Below are 16,215 nucleotides of genomic sequence, written 5' to 3' on the forward strand. Positions count from 1 at the left end.
TCTTTCCAGCCTCACTTATTGAGGAAGGCACTATTGATAAAGTTTTACCTTTCTCTTTTTCCAGCGCAGCAAGAAAATATTTGTCTAGTGTGCAGCATTTAACTCCCACTGAGCAGAAGTAATGGCAGAGATCTGCTGTAGTGCTGGGTCTCCTGAAAACAGTATGAGAAGTTTGCTGGCATTTGGTATGCTAAAAATTCCAGCAAGAACAGTTTCAGGTTGAAACAAGCAAATGTGCCTTGCCAAAAAATGCCTGAGAAACAAACTTTCCTCTTATGGCTGCTCCCAACTTCTCACTGGTAAGTTCTCAGTTACAGAATGGGCTCATTTTGTTTTCTTTGTTGGTTTACAGCAGGGAGAGTGAGAAAGAGATCACCAGCCCACCAGCTAATTAAATTTATCTAATTCAGATACAGGAGTCCATGGTGAATACGCTTATGTACCACTGCTGCTGGGCTCGTGTGCTCTCCTTGGTTTTTTTGTTTGTATGCTTTGGGTTGCACATTAACTCCACATCATATATGCAAATATTGTATCTTTATGTATAATAGACTTCTTCCTTTGTGGCTAACTTTGTGCTTAAGTATTTAAGGCCTTTTATTCTACTACAGAATCTGAAATATTTAAAGCAAATTCAGCTCCATGTAAAATGAATATACTCTAATTTTAGGTTTATTTTTTTCAAACCTTTTTTTAATGAATAGACTTTGGGAAATGCTGTTAAATGTGAAATAATAACAAACTAGAAGGAACAGTGTAAAACCCTCTTTAAACACAGGACCTGAACCTGTCACCCTTTCTCTGGAAAGTGAGGATCACAGAACTTGCCTTATGACCTTCTGGAGACAGAGACTGTATTCTGCACTCAATATAGCATCAAATAAGGTCTGATATACAAATAACCATTAAAAATACATTTCCTTATTTAATCTGAATGTTATGTACACTGCAAAGCATATCCTGCATTTGTCTGTACATTTAGGTAGAAGTTGCATTTTCCAATGAATTTTAGTATTCCTATCCATTTACCTTTTTTATGAATATCACATTAATCTATCAAATGGGAACTGGGGCCAAGAATATTTCCATTAGCAGCTATCCCTGCAGCCAAACTTTAATGTGCATATTAGAAAAATGGACAGCTTCTGCATCGTTATCTCTTGCATATCAGAACACTGGTCTGGCTAACCTTGAAAGAGCATCCTTTCACTTAAAGGAATGGGATGGCATTAAGCTACCTGGGAAATCACTATTAATATAGAGCTTTTTTTTCTTTACTTTGTAATTTTATTTTTTTTTCTTTAACTGGACATGTCAGAGCAAATTCATCCTCAATTGAAATCGATTTAATTGGTGTAATATTAAGGACAAGTTTCTTCCCTGGTGATTTCAGTTACATCATGAATATTATCTTGTTTTCATTTCAGTGCTGGCCTGATGTTGGATGCTAAAAACATCTTAAGAAGGGCAGTGTTTTCTTGGGCTATGTTGCCTCTAGTTTTTCACTCAGAAATCTGAGAGAGATGCTTCAAGTACGGGACCCATTTTAAATTTAGAAGTAAAAAGGATTTCCAGGCTTTGTTCTGGAGAACTCAGTCAACTCTGCCCATATTGTTCAAATCGCTCTAGCAGGCAGAGCTTCTTCCCTGCTGAGACGTGGTCTCCCCTGCAGTCAGTGGTGGCTTTTCCAAGCTCTTGAGTTTTCTTTTGAAAACATGGCAATGTCTTCAGGCCACACCGAGACTTCAATTGTGGCTCTGCGGGGAGGCTCTGAAGTTAGAGCTGGGAACAGCCTCCAGAGCCCTCTCTGTAACTGGCCTGTGCAAGGATCAAACCTCACCAGCAGCTGCAATTTGTAAAAAAAAAATTCCTTCTCATTTGCTACCACCGTGAGCCGAAATAGTAATGCAGATATGCACCTAAGTGCTCAGAAACGTGTGTCTTTAAAAATCAGTGAGAACTTTGTGGTTATAACAAAGTTTCTTAAAGGCATAAGACCAATTCACAGTCTGCTGGGAGTCGAAGTCATCGTCTTTACCTGTAAAAGCCCAGAGGTTTCAGAAGAACACCTACCAAAGGACCTAAGTGGGGTAGCAATATCTCTGCATCTAACAGACCTAGCTGTGCCTGTGTGTCAGTTTTACTGCCTCTTTCAGGTAAATTGTGATGGCTGTATACAGTGGTGCAATTTATACATCCATATCCAATTTGTCTTATCACAAGAGCTTATGAGCAGCTATGTCTTTATGTTGTCAAAAATTATGCAATGAATGATAACCTTTATGCCAGGATCCTTTTGCTACCCCTTTTGCCCTAAGTACTTCTGTTTTTTCTTCTGCTGCCCCTTCCCTTCCTCCAGCCTTCCCATGCCTCGCTGCTGCTTTGGAGTAGCTTTTCGGAGCTGCTGCCAAGCCCAGGCCGGGCTGCTGTGGTTGGACTTCTCTGCAGTCCGCCGGCAAGGAGATGATCACAAGGAGAACACTGCCACCAGGCGGGAGAAGGGCCTTCCCAGGAGCAGCAGCTGGGGTCAACCCCAAAGGCATGCGGTTCCTCTCACCAGCTGACGGCCTGACCCATCTCCAGACCACTGAGTCAGAAAATGGGTATGTGCATCCAACGGATCCACATTGTTCTTATTATTCTAGCACCTAAAATCCCCCATCAGGTATCTTTGTGCTAAAAATCAGACAAATGTGAATTAAGAGAGGTCAGCCAATATGCTGTCATCGCTAAGGATTTGAGGAGAATGCTCTCTGCTGCCTTTAGTATTAGGATAATAGAGAAGGGAAAAATGACTGAGGGAAAGGTTGAAGAAAATAAATAATGCAAGAGCTGTCAATCTCAATGTCTTCAATGGGCACTGGCCTCTCACTACTCAGTGAGTTTAATTATTGCAAAGTGTCTGCCACTGTAACTTCTATGGTATTTGATTTTTTTCAATATGAGAATGACATAATTGTTTTGGCAGCTTGATTTTGTAAGTATTGCTCTCTGTTAATTAAATAGTTCAAAGCCAGTAAAGAAAGCTTCAGAGGAACTGAAAGAGATTCAAAACTCTGCCTCAGAGAAAGATGACTTCTGGAAAGGTTGCCTGCAGGCAGAGCAATTAAATTCCCCAGGGTGGAGGTGGGGAGTCTGGAGGTCTGGATAAAAAAGTACAAGCTGAGATTTCCCTTGGGTGTACCTCAGGGCTATGTGTGAGGAATGACCTGGAACAAGCAGTAGCTCCTCCTCACACCAGTCCTTCACCTTTTCCAGAAATGAGAAGGTTTTAAGGGCAGGTGCACTTGTGGCTTTGGTTTATAGCAACTGGTGTATTTTATGTGAGTTGGGAATCGGTGCTCTAGGGCAACACTAAGTCTTATCACCCTTCCGGGAAGGGTTGAGCCAAGAGGTGGCAGCTATAAACCAGTGGAGTTCATCTACATAAGCAGATTTTTCTGCTGGCTGGATTTCAGCTTTCCCGGGTGAAAAAACAAGCTGCTTAAGCAGATAGTGTTTTCAGTGATGCTCTGTAAGTGGGACACAGCCTCCAGAACGGCAGAAGTCTCACCTGGACTGCATTTTGACAGAGGGTCAGAGCTGCTCTACAGTTTAAGCTTCCAAGTGAGGGCCACATCTTCAACAGAAACAGAGAAAGCAAATTTAATCTGGTGTCTTAATGCTTAATTAGAAAGTGTATTTCCAGTATTATTTTATTTATTATTAAACTTTGTAAAACACTTCTATAAAAATGATCTAAATGAAAGTATGTTATTAGCAGGGACACACTTGATGGCTTAATGCAGCTGCAGATTTTTTACTTCCATAACATCAATTTGCAGTACATTACAGAACTGAAACTCCTGGGATGTGGCATAAATGCAGTAAGTCAGGAGAAGTCCTTGCTTCAAAGGTGGCAGGTGCCAGCACGACAAAGACAAAGGAATAGACTGGAGATTTTGTACAACTGTGTGTGAGCTCCTTGCTAATACCTTATTGTGGTGTCATCTCCTGGGAAAATGAACTGCATCTGGTTTTACCCTTGGACACTTGAGAGAGATTTTCATTTGACCCTGAAGGGAAAAATGATTTATTCCTCCTATCCCTATGGATAAGCCAAGTGATATTTCCTCATGGTTCTCTGTGGTGTTAAACAGTTCTCAAGTTTTCACCATACCTTAGAAATACCAGGTGAGTGACACCATCAGCAGCCACCTTGAGCATAGTCATTTTAATAATGTCTCTACAGAGATGTTCTCTATGAGAACTTAAGCAGGGAGAGGGAACAGGATATCGCTCTTTCAGCAGCCGCAAACTCTTAGACTAGCTCATCCAAACATTTAATAATTGCAGTCCTGGGGTGGCGCTATCATTTAGACAGCCACTAGCCTTTGCTCTGTATAGCCAATTCTATAAAATCAATAAACGAGAGAAGGCAAAAAATCAGGCAGCTAACTGACTATGTGTGACAAAATAGCTGCATAAAGTTACAGTAGAAAACTAAGTTGAACAGTCTTTCAGCCACAAATACTTCTGAATAATATCTAAAGGGCCAGTACAGACAGAATTATACTTTCTCTGGTATCTGGGATTAAAACCCAAGCACTTTCACTGCAATAAGATTTTAATATATGATGGTGTGTTAGTCATGATGCAGTTTGTGTAGGCTAACATAAATGTGAAAAATTATTTAAATCCCATGGAATCTTGCAGTAAGAACTATTACATATCTAACCACTGTTAAATAAATGTAAGACATTTGAGTATATGATAAATATATAGTCATTTAATAACAGTTTGCATATTATTATAGCTCAATACAAACAAGAGACAGATGAGACGACATATAGCTGCCAAAGCAAGAGAGAAATTCAGGTCTCAACAGCATTTCTGTACCTCAGAAGTACATTGATGCTGATGCATGGAGAAAGGACAATGCATCATTCCACATCTCCCACTTAAATTTGCTGGATGCTCCCAGACTTTGGGTTACTGTTGTCACTGGGGTTCCAGCCTAGGAGGGTACATTTTCCGCACAGAACTATGAGCTTTGCACAGAACTGGATGACCTTTCACAGTCTAGCGTTGATGTTTATACTCCAGAAGAGCAGAAATAAATACGTTGGCAATTACTTATCTAAAGAACGAATAAATGATAGCTACCCACTGCCATATGAAGTTGTCTCTTGTTAAAAAGAAAATTATTTCTTTCTAATGAACTACCTTTAGAAAGATGACAATAAAACCCAAATGGAGCCCTATCTTATAGCCCAGAATAGTTATGGAAACTTGCCTTGTACAGCATGAGGACTCATTTGAAGGACCACCTATAGAACCAGCAGACCTACCTCTGCATCCTAAAGTGCTAATAACTATCTATCTGTGCTTACTAAATGTTATATTCCAGTTCCCTGTTAGAAGAGCATGTTTCAGTGGAAGTGTACCTCTGAGTAAGAAACAATTGTTAACGTTTATAATGATTATATCTTAGTTACAATGAGGTTACAAGAACAGTCAAAGTCACTTATATACAGGTTAGGGAGAAACAATTGTAAAAGAAAATATTTTCATAAATATTGAAGGGCAGAAGAAACAAAAACCAGAACTAGGCATGTTTCCTATATCAAAGGCTAACACAGAAAAGGTTTTGAAGTCAATACATTGGCACATGAAATAGGGTGGGGAATACCTAAGAGCATACATTGAACTGTAACAAATGTTCTACAATGGGCATTTAAATGAGCATTGTGCTATTATGATTATACAGTGCTATCTTAATACCAAGAGACAGACCAAAAGTAGGAACAAATATCAACACCATTGTCACTACAGGCAAGCCAAAAAGTTTCTGCATCGCTGTTTGTCCTAGTTACCCAGTTACCTCATTACCCAGTGGACCTCTTTCAAGTCTAAATGCATTTTCTAAGAAATGGAAGACTAAGAAGACACCTCTGGAGATCATCTAGTCCAACCCCTGGCTCAGAGCAGGTTTCTCAGGGCCATGTCCTGTCAGGTGTTGAGGATCTCCAAGGATGGAGCAACCGCAGCCTCTCCAGGCAACTTGTTCCATTCTTTAATCAGCCTCACAGTAACGAAAGGTGAGTTTTTTCTTGTGTTTAAATGGAATTGCCTGTATTTTAGTCAGTGCCCACTGCCTTTTGTTCTGCGACTGGATACCACTGAGAAAGCCTGGCTTCCTTTTCTTTACTCCCATCAGGTGTTCATACACACTGATAAGATCCCCCTGAGCCTTCTCTTCTCTGGGCTGGACAGTCTCAGCTCTCTCCCTGTACGTCAGACACTTCACTGTGGCACTTCACCAGATGTGCTTCAAGTATGTCCATGACTGACTTGTACTGAGGTGCCCAGAACTGAACTCAGCTCTCCAGATGTGTCTCACCAGTGCTGAGTAGAGGGGAAGTATCACCTCTCTCCACCTGCTGCCAACACTCCTCCTTCTGCAGCCCAAGATACCATTGGCCTTGGCTGCAAGGGCACATATTGGTGGCTCACATTCAGCTTGTCCATGAGGCCTCTGTGTCTTTTTCCAAAGATAGATAGTGCAAATAAAGCCATTTGTTTGCTCTGGAACCACAAGAGATGGTGAAAAAATCCAATTTTTTTAGAAGGCATTTTTTCCCCATGAAAACACAAATCTCAGATAAGTTTGGGTATAATGTCATGGTTATATAAAATAAAGCTAAGGTTTTTGTGACACTGAATCAAATGATGGCTGTTTTTTAGTGTTATGCTTGATGTGAAAGCGTTAACAATCAGTGAAAAAATTGCAAGTGCAATAGTATCTCCAACAAAATCATATTCCATATGCTCTTTTTGACAAAATATATCTTCATCTCCACAGGCTACAAAGGAATGGAAAGGCAAAAATGCATTCGTGACCATGCAGTCAGGAGACAAAGCTGGACATGCACCAACTTTTACTAAATTTAATGGAACTATAGACTGTTAGAATCTGTTATAACAAGAATTTGCCACTAACTATAAAAACGTTAGTTGATCCTATTGTAAAACTTAAGAGGGAAATATATCTTGTGTGTCCACACAACACTGCATTAAAAAAAAAGAATCTATCAAAGTTCTACACTTTGCATCTTCATCACCGGGTTTTTGCACCATTTGTTCAGACACAGCAGGATTGCTGGGCCTGGAGAATCACATACATTATTGAAGTGGCTCCTTGTCTGCATCCCTGGTGCTCTCCCACTAGCAGAGGTTAGACAAAAATAAGCTGGTTTGACTTCATCCATTTTTATGTAGTAGGTCCTTGCAAACTGGCTAAGCTTGGCTGAATCATGACCAAGAAGTGACTGCAGATCTAAGGGGGAAGTAGACATTATCTGGGAACGAAAAAATCTCTTGAGGTGCAAACGTAAGATGAGTTTATTTCTAGATCAAAAACAAGCATTGTTTGTGTTTTGGGGATCAGTGACCTTTCAAATAATGTGTCTTCCCCTCTCCTTTCCAGGGTAACAAAGTGCTCATTGAATCCAAAATCCGTCTGCCAATTCAGATATGATGAAGAGGAAAATTAGACCAATTAACTTTGTGACAACAGGTTTCATGCTACATTTCTTAGTACCTGTTGCCCCCCACCAGGCATCAAGGTGCAAAATCAACATAAACAGCATCCTCCCAGCGATGGGTAAGTTATTGGGTCACCACAACTGGTCTTGACTTCTGATCCGACCCTGACCTGGCCCCGCAGACGCCTGGTGCTGCTGAGTGTGCAGCTCTGCACACTCCATCGTGCCTCCCTCCTCGGATTATACCGGGGAGAAATCTTTACAAATTTAAATTTGCATTGCATGAAAACTGGAGTACGAGAACTGCGAGGGTTTCGTTAGCCACAAGAGGGAGGTCGTGTCACTGGGAAAGAGGAGACGAAGTAATCCGAGTTCAAACCTTTCCTGCAGACCACACTGCCTTTGGCCTTTACTCAAAGAAAACTGCAACCAGTGGCTGTGGTTGACGAGCACAGGATTTTTGCAAGACTAGTCAAAGCAGAATATGCAGCTTTTGTTAATGTTGAAAAAAGAAAGACTACTGAGCTGTGACAAACTATTGCTTTAGCTCTGCCTTCTGGCAGCAGCCAGCATTTTCCAGGGAAGCCAAAAAGAAATGCTACCCTTTAGTGTGTATCTAGATGTGCAACTGTGTGTGCAGGGAACGAAACCCCTAAAGCCTGCTGCCATGCCATCTGCATTTATTTCCTAAAAAATGGGTCTAATATTGAAGTTCCATTATTTGAAGCATTTGGTGTTCCCTGGTTGTTTCTCCTCAACTTTGGCACGATGATAGTTCTACGCAGGAAGACTGAGGGAACCGTACGTATATGAATGATAACAGCCATCTAGCCAGCAGCAGAAATAAAAGCAAGGAACGTATTGCACGCAGGCAGTTAAACAGAATTGTTGCTGCAGGGGCTGTATGCAGTACCTGAGCATTGTTCTTTAGTGAGCAAATTCAATACGACGCCTGAATGTTTCAGCGATTTTGGAGAAGAAGTAAATCAACAGAATAAAATCTGATTGCACATGAGGGGCTTATACAACTGGGCTGCAGATAGCAGCAGGCTTTCCAGTGGCCTCACTGGGCTTGTGTTCAGCCCCCAGTTTATATCAGAAAAGACAAGAGTGTGAGCAGAGCGTGCTGACCCTGTGTGATGTCCGGGCCTCCGGTAAGGTGAGGGAGAGCACAGGGACGTATTCTCTAAGGTTAAAGCAGCTGTGATGGGGAATGTGTACATCCGTGGCCTTCTCATGTGGTTTATAGCTTGCAACTGCAAAAGCAGAGCTAAATGGGCGTTACAGGGTTGCGGTCCCTGTTAAATCCATCTGTGATACCTAGAAACATTACAAAGTCCATATTCATATGTCAGCAATCCTCCTTCTTCCAAAACTTGGCAGCTATTCCAGTTTGAAATATGGCACTCCAAAATGTAGTAAACAGTCACACTCATCAACTACTGCAGTGACTTGATTGCTATTTTTAAAATAAATAAAAATATTGTCAAAGATGGAACTTAGTGGCTCTGGTATAAAAAAGTAAAAATATAAGGAAATACGCAATAATTTACTAAAAGCAGAGCTTTTTAAACAAATGCATATGTTGATGTAAGATTAAAAGATCAAGAACAGACTATGGACAAATTTATGAGGAAATGAGAAGATTTCTAAGCAAGGCAGTGAGGCTCCCATGGTGGGAGCAGTGGCAACAAAGTCCAACAAAGGACACAGCCTGCTCAACTCGTAAGCCTGCCTGAGTTTCTGCAGTTCCCTGTTCCTACTCCTCTTTTTTTGATTAAGTGCACCAAAGATCTCACATGGTGCAAGATCCAAGACCTACATTAATGATAAAAGAGCATGGGATGAAAGATACAGGGCTCTCTGATGTGTCCTGAAGGCACCCTCTTCATTATCAGAAAGCGCCAGCCACAGAAGCGGTTGGTTACACCACAAAGTGCACCGAGCTCAGCAAGATCAGAAACAAGGAATCTCAGGTTGGACTTCCAGAAAAGCATCTATGTTTAATTCTCTGTTCAGGAACCTCTTGAATATTTCCAGTATATGTAAATGAGCATATTTTTGGGTTTTTTTTGGTGTGTCCTGCCTTGATTAAATGTCACATTGCTTCTTGAATAAGATAAAACAAACAAAAAATACTACTATACAGAACTGAGCTCACAGCCATGAAGCTATTAAACACTCCCTTGTAAAAACCTTTTTATAAAACTTATTATCATGGGTTTGTGATTTTTTAAAAAGTATCCTCGAAAGAATTGCTCAAAAAAAAATATTCCCAGGTCAGATTCAGACTGTGTTGTGAATAAAAAGATGTTCACATAGAAGTGGTTTTTACATCTTCAGCATCCCAATTTGAACAAAATAAGCCTAAGTAATAAGGGCTATTAGGCTTGAAAATAATTTCAGATTTAAATACTGGGTATATACTTCTTTAATAAATTATTGTGTGCTTTTAGAAACGTACATAATTTTGCAAAAGCTTAAGGAGGTTTTTAATTTTCTTTGTAAGAAAATCCCCCATCTCTTCACTGAACCTGCTTGGGTGTTTAATGTGAAGCATGAACTTAAGTCTCTGCATGCTCAGACCATGATTTTCCACATGCCCATGTCCCTTCAAATCAGGTTTCTTCATACAGCACCAGACATCTGAGGCCAAGATAAGTCCAAATGCAAGCAAACTATGTACAGTTTTGTTCTCATCAATTAGAACATCTCTCTCTCAATGTCATGAAAATGAGAGGCAGAAATTGTCTTTTTGAAGACAAAGACCAGGATGGTGCTGTCACCTGGCTGAGGTGCAGGGCAGCCCCACAGCGCCCAGCTCCAGCCCTGAGTGGTGGAAATGTCTGCCAGAGGCTTACTGAGGACACAAAATCAGGTGACTGGCGCTACAGAAGTGATGGATGTGTCCCTGCTGAGAGGCCCTGGCTGCCCTGAATCCTGTCCTGATGTCCTGGGTGTCCCTAATACCTACAGGGGGACCTAGGGCACTCCTTATAATGTACACTGCTTTTCCCTGTGGGGCCAGGGATCAGAATATCAGTTATCAGCCCTAATATGCTATTGCAGACTTGAGGCCCAGGGAATCCTTTTCTGCAGTGGAGGAGCAGTGGGTGCTCGGGCTGTAACAGCACTACCCCCTGTGATGGGCTGAGCAGAGACCACTGCTGGGTGAAGGTTCTGCCTGGGAGTGCCTGGCTGGTGCTGCCAGACACCTCCTGTCTATGCTCATTGAGAAGCCTTACCCACATGCTAAAAACATCTCTTTTGGATAACCCCAAGATACTTCTCAGTGTTTTCATAACATTATTGGCCATTCTATAAATCCGTGCTTAATCTTCTCCTTTTCCTGCCTCCTGTCTAGTTTTGATTGCATGAGTGCAGTCACATGTTACAGGATTTTTGGCAGATCAGCTTTACAACAAATTGCCTTCACCTCCATGTACTCAAACCTGTTAGCTTTTATTTTAGATGGTTTCAAAGAAGTTACAAAATGTATTTATAATTGAGTTTTAACCTAGGATTAGTATTATTTAAACTGGTTCTGCAGGCTGTCTCCTTAAAAACAGCAGCTGTGCACTGGCAGTTGCAGTCTTTTGCTACAGAACAGCGATCTTACTCCCCTGATTTCTCTCTGCCACAAACCTAGTGGATGTGGCCAGGGGAAGGTGAGATCCAGCTCTTTTCACTTTATGCACCTTTTCCATGACCGGGACTGCTACTCACCCCAGCTCAGGGTACCGCGCCATGACGTAGCTATAGCATCTTCCCAGCATGACTTCTTGCAGATTCTTAGTGGTCCCTCTGTCCTTCCACTTCAGCATTTGGGGACCGACCTCATGCTTTCCGTGAGTCAGGATAGAAGCCAGCACGACGGCGAGGACCAGGGCGGCCAGCAAAACCACAATCCCCACCAAAAGGACTGTCCGCTGCCGCGTCCGCGCAGAGCCCTGCTGGTAAGGCATCCCTGTGAGGGCTGGATGAAGAGCAGCACCAACTGCTCCGCCAGAGCAAAGTGAAAACAGCTTTCTAGCGTGTCGCTGTGCACCTCCCCCTCTGGCCTCGGCCCAGCTGCATTGACCCCTTGCCTGCCCCGAGCAGTCCCGGCTGCACAGTGGCTGCAGCAGGGTCAGTGCAGCTGGGCTAGAAGAGGAGGCCACTTCCCACTGCCCTCCAGCCATTAAGCTTTTCTGTTTCTCAGCTTTTCTGTGTCTCACTTTGCCACGACTGCCCCCGCATGAAGCTTCACAAAGTTATCAGCCCAAAATGCACAAAAAAGTAAATCTCAGGAAATCCCTCTTCAAACGCCTGCAGCCTTTGTTCAAACAAAGATCCTGTTGCAGCGATGTGCTTCACTTAATGTGTGAGTAAAAGCAGAATTAAAATGACCCTGGTCTGTTTTCTTTAAATTAGGTTGTTTTAAAATGATAGATGTTGAATCTGTCTTTGCCCAAGGCAATTATGAACTCTGTGGTAGTCATAAAACTACACTAAAAATAGTTCAAGTCATCACCACACAATGGCATATTTTATTTCTCTCCTTTGCAGTTAGGTTTGGATTAGTTGTCACATGAATTTCTGAGACTAGTATGTAAATTGTGGATGTTTGAGGCTGCATGAAATCATCTAACGAAGTGTTCTCTGGAAGTGGGAAGTTCATTCGTTATTGTCCTCTCCAAAAAAGGCCATGGCACTTCCTTAGTCAAAAGACAACGTAAAATAAGCCTGAACACTCAAAATCTAAACAAAAGAAGCTATGCTATGTCAGAATAATGTTAACTATAAATTGTTGATAAGTTGTTAATAATTGCTTACCAGGCAATCCATCTTTAACTGGTTGACTGTGAGAAAAGCGTTTGTGACACATCTTGGTTAGGACTAAGCAGCTCTGAAAGACCTGAGAAATGCTGTGCTCTGACCAAGGCCTTGGCTGGTAAGTGATATGTTAAGCACATAACCTGAATTTTTCTGATCCTGTTCTCCAAGAAATGATGCAGACTTTGGGAGGGTTTTAGTCAGAACTGAAGCTTCAGTTTTGCAGAGGCCTGTCAGTCTGTCAGCCCTGAAGTGGTCAGGCAGTTGGACTAGATGATCGCTGTAGGTTCCTTCCAGCTAAAATATTCTGTATCTTTTTTTTAACAGTGTCTTCTCTTCATAAGAGAGATAACAGTGATCTCTCTTCATAACACTCCTTGTGTCCTCTCAGTGGTGCCCATTGCAGGTTCTGCAAAACACACAGGAAGCTCTGTAGGAAACTATTCAATAAGAACTAGCTCATAAAAGAAGTTTACCCCCATGATCCTTTCAGTAAGCTTGTGGGTTTTGCCTTGGCAGGCTGAGATGATTTGTTCTTTATTTGTTCCTTGTTTTCATCATCCTGTAAATATGAATGTAAGGTATTTGCAGCTGAACTTTGTGATCTTTTATTATACACAAGAGAGATTATTGTATTTGCATTATTTTTCCCTTACTGTTTGCTTGTGTGTGTTTTCAACTTGCTGCTCTTTAGTTTCAGTAAGTAAGGGAATACCATGTTAGAAAAAACCCAACTAGTTATCCTAAGCAGTTTATGCAGGAAAACCGCAATCTCTGCTTGCCCTGGATATTGAAGATACATGCCTTCAGTAAGTCTAAGAGTCACTTTTAGAGTGGAACAATGGAATAACTAATTTAAAAGTTTAAAACTTTTAATAAAAGCACATGTGAAAACTTTTTTCTTCTGTTCAGAAATGACATTGATCATCAAAAATAAATAAATAAGGTGAGTGCAGACTCAGTGGCACTGGAAGGTGTCCTTGCTGCTGATTTTGTAACCTTGAGCTACATAAGGAATGTCAAAGACAAGTAAATGTCAAGTGTCCCTTCAGCAAGCCTTGGCATCCCAATTGGGATGAATAAATAGGACAAGAAGTGTTGAGGGGCAGTGAAAAGGCCAGTAAAACCACATACTCCCAGTGGTCCAGGAGGTGGTAGTTTCTTTCCCAGTATGAATGTGAGCATGAACTCACTCCTTGCAAATGTTCTGGCCCGAGAGTATTTCCAGGAGAGGCGTGAGTAAGATGATAATGGTGCCTCACCAAAGAAGGGGTGAAACAGGATTCCCTGAACAGAGCAGCGGGAGGCGAGCACAGAAGAGTGAGGGAGATGAGGCAGGGCGAAGGGAGGTGAAAAGCAGTGTTTTACAAGGGTCTTACCTCCCCTTGGGTCTGTGGAGTGAGCTGGGTTTCGTGTCTTTCCTACGCAGTTTTCCCAAGCAGGTGACCTTACACTGATTGACTTTATCTACAGGAATTCAGTACTCTCAACAGGACCCTATGGAAATGTAAACTGAGGATTTCCCCTGAGACTGCAAAGAAGCCTCATGGATCTGTCTCCTTCTTGAACTGCTTTGCCAGTGGTTATTTTTGCCTTCTATAGGGAAAATTACAGTTTCTAAAAGCACCATGTCTCATAAACTGACAGCAAACTTTTGGAGCCCTCTGTGCTACATGAATTTCCAAGATAGCAAATCTAAACTAATCCTGGTCTTATCAAGGTGTGGCCACTCTTGTGCCAGCATTTACACGAAATATTTGGGTGGGGTGATTACAAAGTGGGTGTAAAAGATCAGAAGACAGAAAAATGTCAGACACGTAATTGCCAGCCTCTGCTTTGATACCATGTATTGCAGCAGGGGACTTCAGTAAGAATGGACCTGTATTATGTATAATTTATCAGCCTGCATATGTACTGCTATCAGTATTGTAAGGGAAAAGCGGCGAGCCCCCACTGCTACCTGCAAGGTTCTGGGATGGTATTTTTGAGGCAGCAAGGGATAACAAACCATCCTCCCAGCCATTTCCAAGTCCTGATCACTCAAAGGTTTGATTTATATTTTCTTTTTTACCATCTGTCAATTGCCAATAGTTCTCACACTCAAAACATGGCTGAGGACACAAAGAATCTTTTATGGCAGAAACTGCTGGTAAAAGGTGATGTGCAGCAAGTGGGACTGAACCTGTCCCAGACAACAGAGACATGAAAACATAGGTAAGATAATACATGTTGTACATCTTTTTGGTGCTTCTAGGAAACCCGGGAAATGTTTCTTCCTCAGTGAGTAAAACGTCTGTTAGGAGTATTTTATGATTATGTGGTTTGCTTGTGTTTTGGTCATTCCTCACTGGTCCCTGTTTCTTGACCAGGTCTGTGGTGTGTCCAGTACTTGGGTAGAAACAGAAACAAGGCCGCTGCCTGTAATGGAAGTGAGCTCAGTTATAGCCGCAGTTAATTTGTCCATATAATAGGAAAAAAAGAGAGCTGCTTCAAATGCTACATAGTTTAGGAATGATGAAGACTAATTTTAATGTAATGTCAAGATTACAACGATACCACAGCACCACTAATCGCTCCTGGTCTGGTGGACATCTGTAATTACTGGCTGTCATTTCTCAGCAGAGGTTGTGAATGAGAGAATTTGAACGGAAAAGGGCAGAAGCTGTTACAATAATTAAAGAAATTATGTCTTTCCTTGCTTTTTTTGGAATAGCAATGACTCTCATTGTCTCATCACTTCCCAATTTCACAAGGTAAATGCTGTCATAACGTTTAGAGAAGGTTTGAGATGAACACTGAAAATAAAACAATAAACGGGCAGGGATAAGGAAACCAACCAGAACAAAGTGACAGCTGTGAAGAGCTGTATCGCCATCCAACCACACGCACCAGCTCCTGCAAAAATGCATTTGCAACTCAGTGTCTGGGCTCTCCTTGCTTTCAACTCCTCCACCTGCAACAATGTGAGCTTTTCTGGAGAGCTCTGCTCTGGGCCAAGCGCCAAGTGCTTGCAGGATATAGGACAGTTACTTAACCTGTAAGTTGCTCTTTGTTGCCCTGGTGGCAGTCCCCACTGCAGCTACCCTAGAGCTACAGGCGGACAAAGAGACCAACAGACAGACAATGGTGCCGTAACTCTGAGCCTGCACTGGTGGCCATCTAAAGGACATGAAAAACGTCCCATTTGTGTCTTCTGCAAGGCCACATCCACTTCTGGGAACATGGAGTGTGTTATGCTCCTTTTTACCTGATAAGATCCCTGGGGATGGTCTGAGCACCAGCATTCCCTTCCCGACCCCAAATCTTTTTTTCTCAGCCAGTTGCCATTACCCAGCTATCATCTTCAGCATGGTGGTATTGCTTTCCTCACTTTGTTGTGCCTTGACACACATTTCTACTCTGATTGCATTTTCTTCTCTTGGAAATTCTGATGACAAAATGCTTCTTTGCACATTAAAGTCTGAGGATCAGATATTAGAGAGGGTTAATCTCCTCAGAACAGGACAGCGTGGCTTCCATTCACAGTGATACATGCCCTATCTAGGCAGCAACCCCCCCACACCAATGAGATGTAAAAGAACAAGTGAAATAATAAGAACAGCAGTTCTGCAGCTCAGTCCACCAGACTTTGGTTGAAACTGGCCAATAAATTAACAAATTTTTTTTGGAGGGACAGTGCTGACAGACATAAGAATGAACAAGCAAACCAAGTGATTGCATAGGCCTCCTTTCATCTGTTAACCAGGCTCAAGATAAGTTATCATCCCACTTTTAAGGGTGTAAATGACTCTGCAACATCAATGATGCCAAGTGCTTGGCTGCAGTAAATAACAGTATAGTGACATTGCTAATTGCAGGGGCAGTATAGGCTCTA

This window comes from Mesitornis unicolor, unplaced genomic scaffold (assembly GCF_000695765.1).
Source record: "Mesitornis unicolor isolate BGI_N332 unplaced genomic scaffold, ASM69576v1 scaffold43150, whole genome shotgun sequence".
Lineage (NCBI taxonomy): Eukaryota > Metazoa > Chordata > Aves > Mesitornithiformes > Mesitornithidae > Mesitornis > Mesitornis unicolor.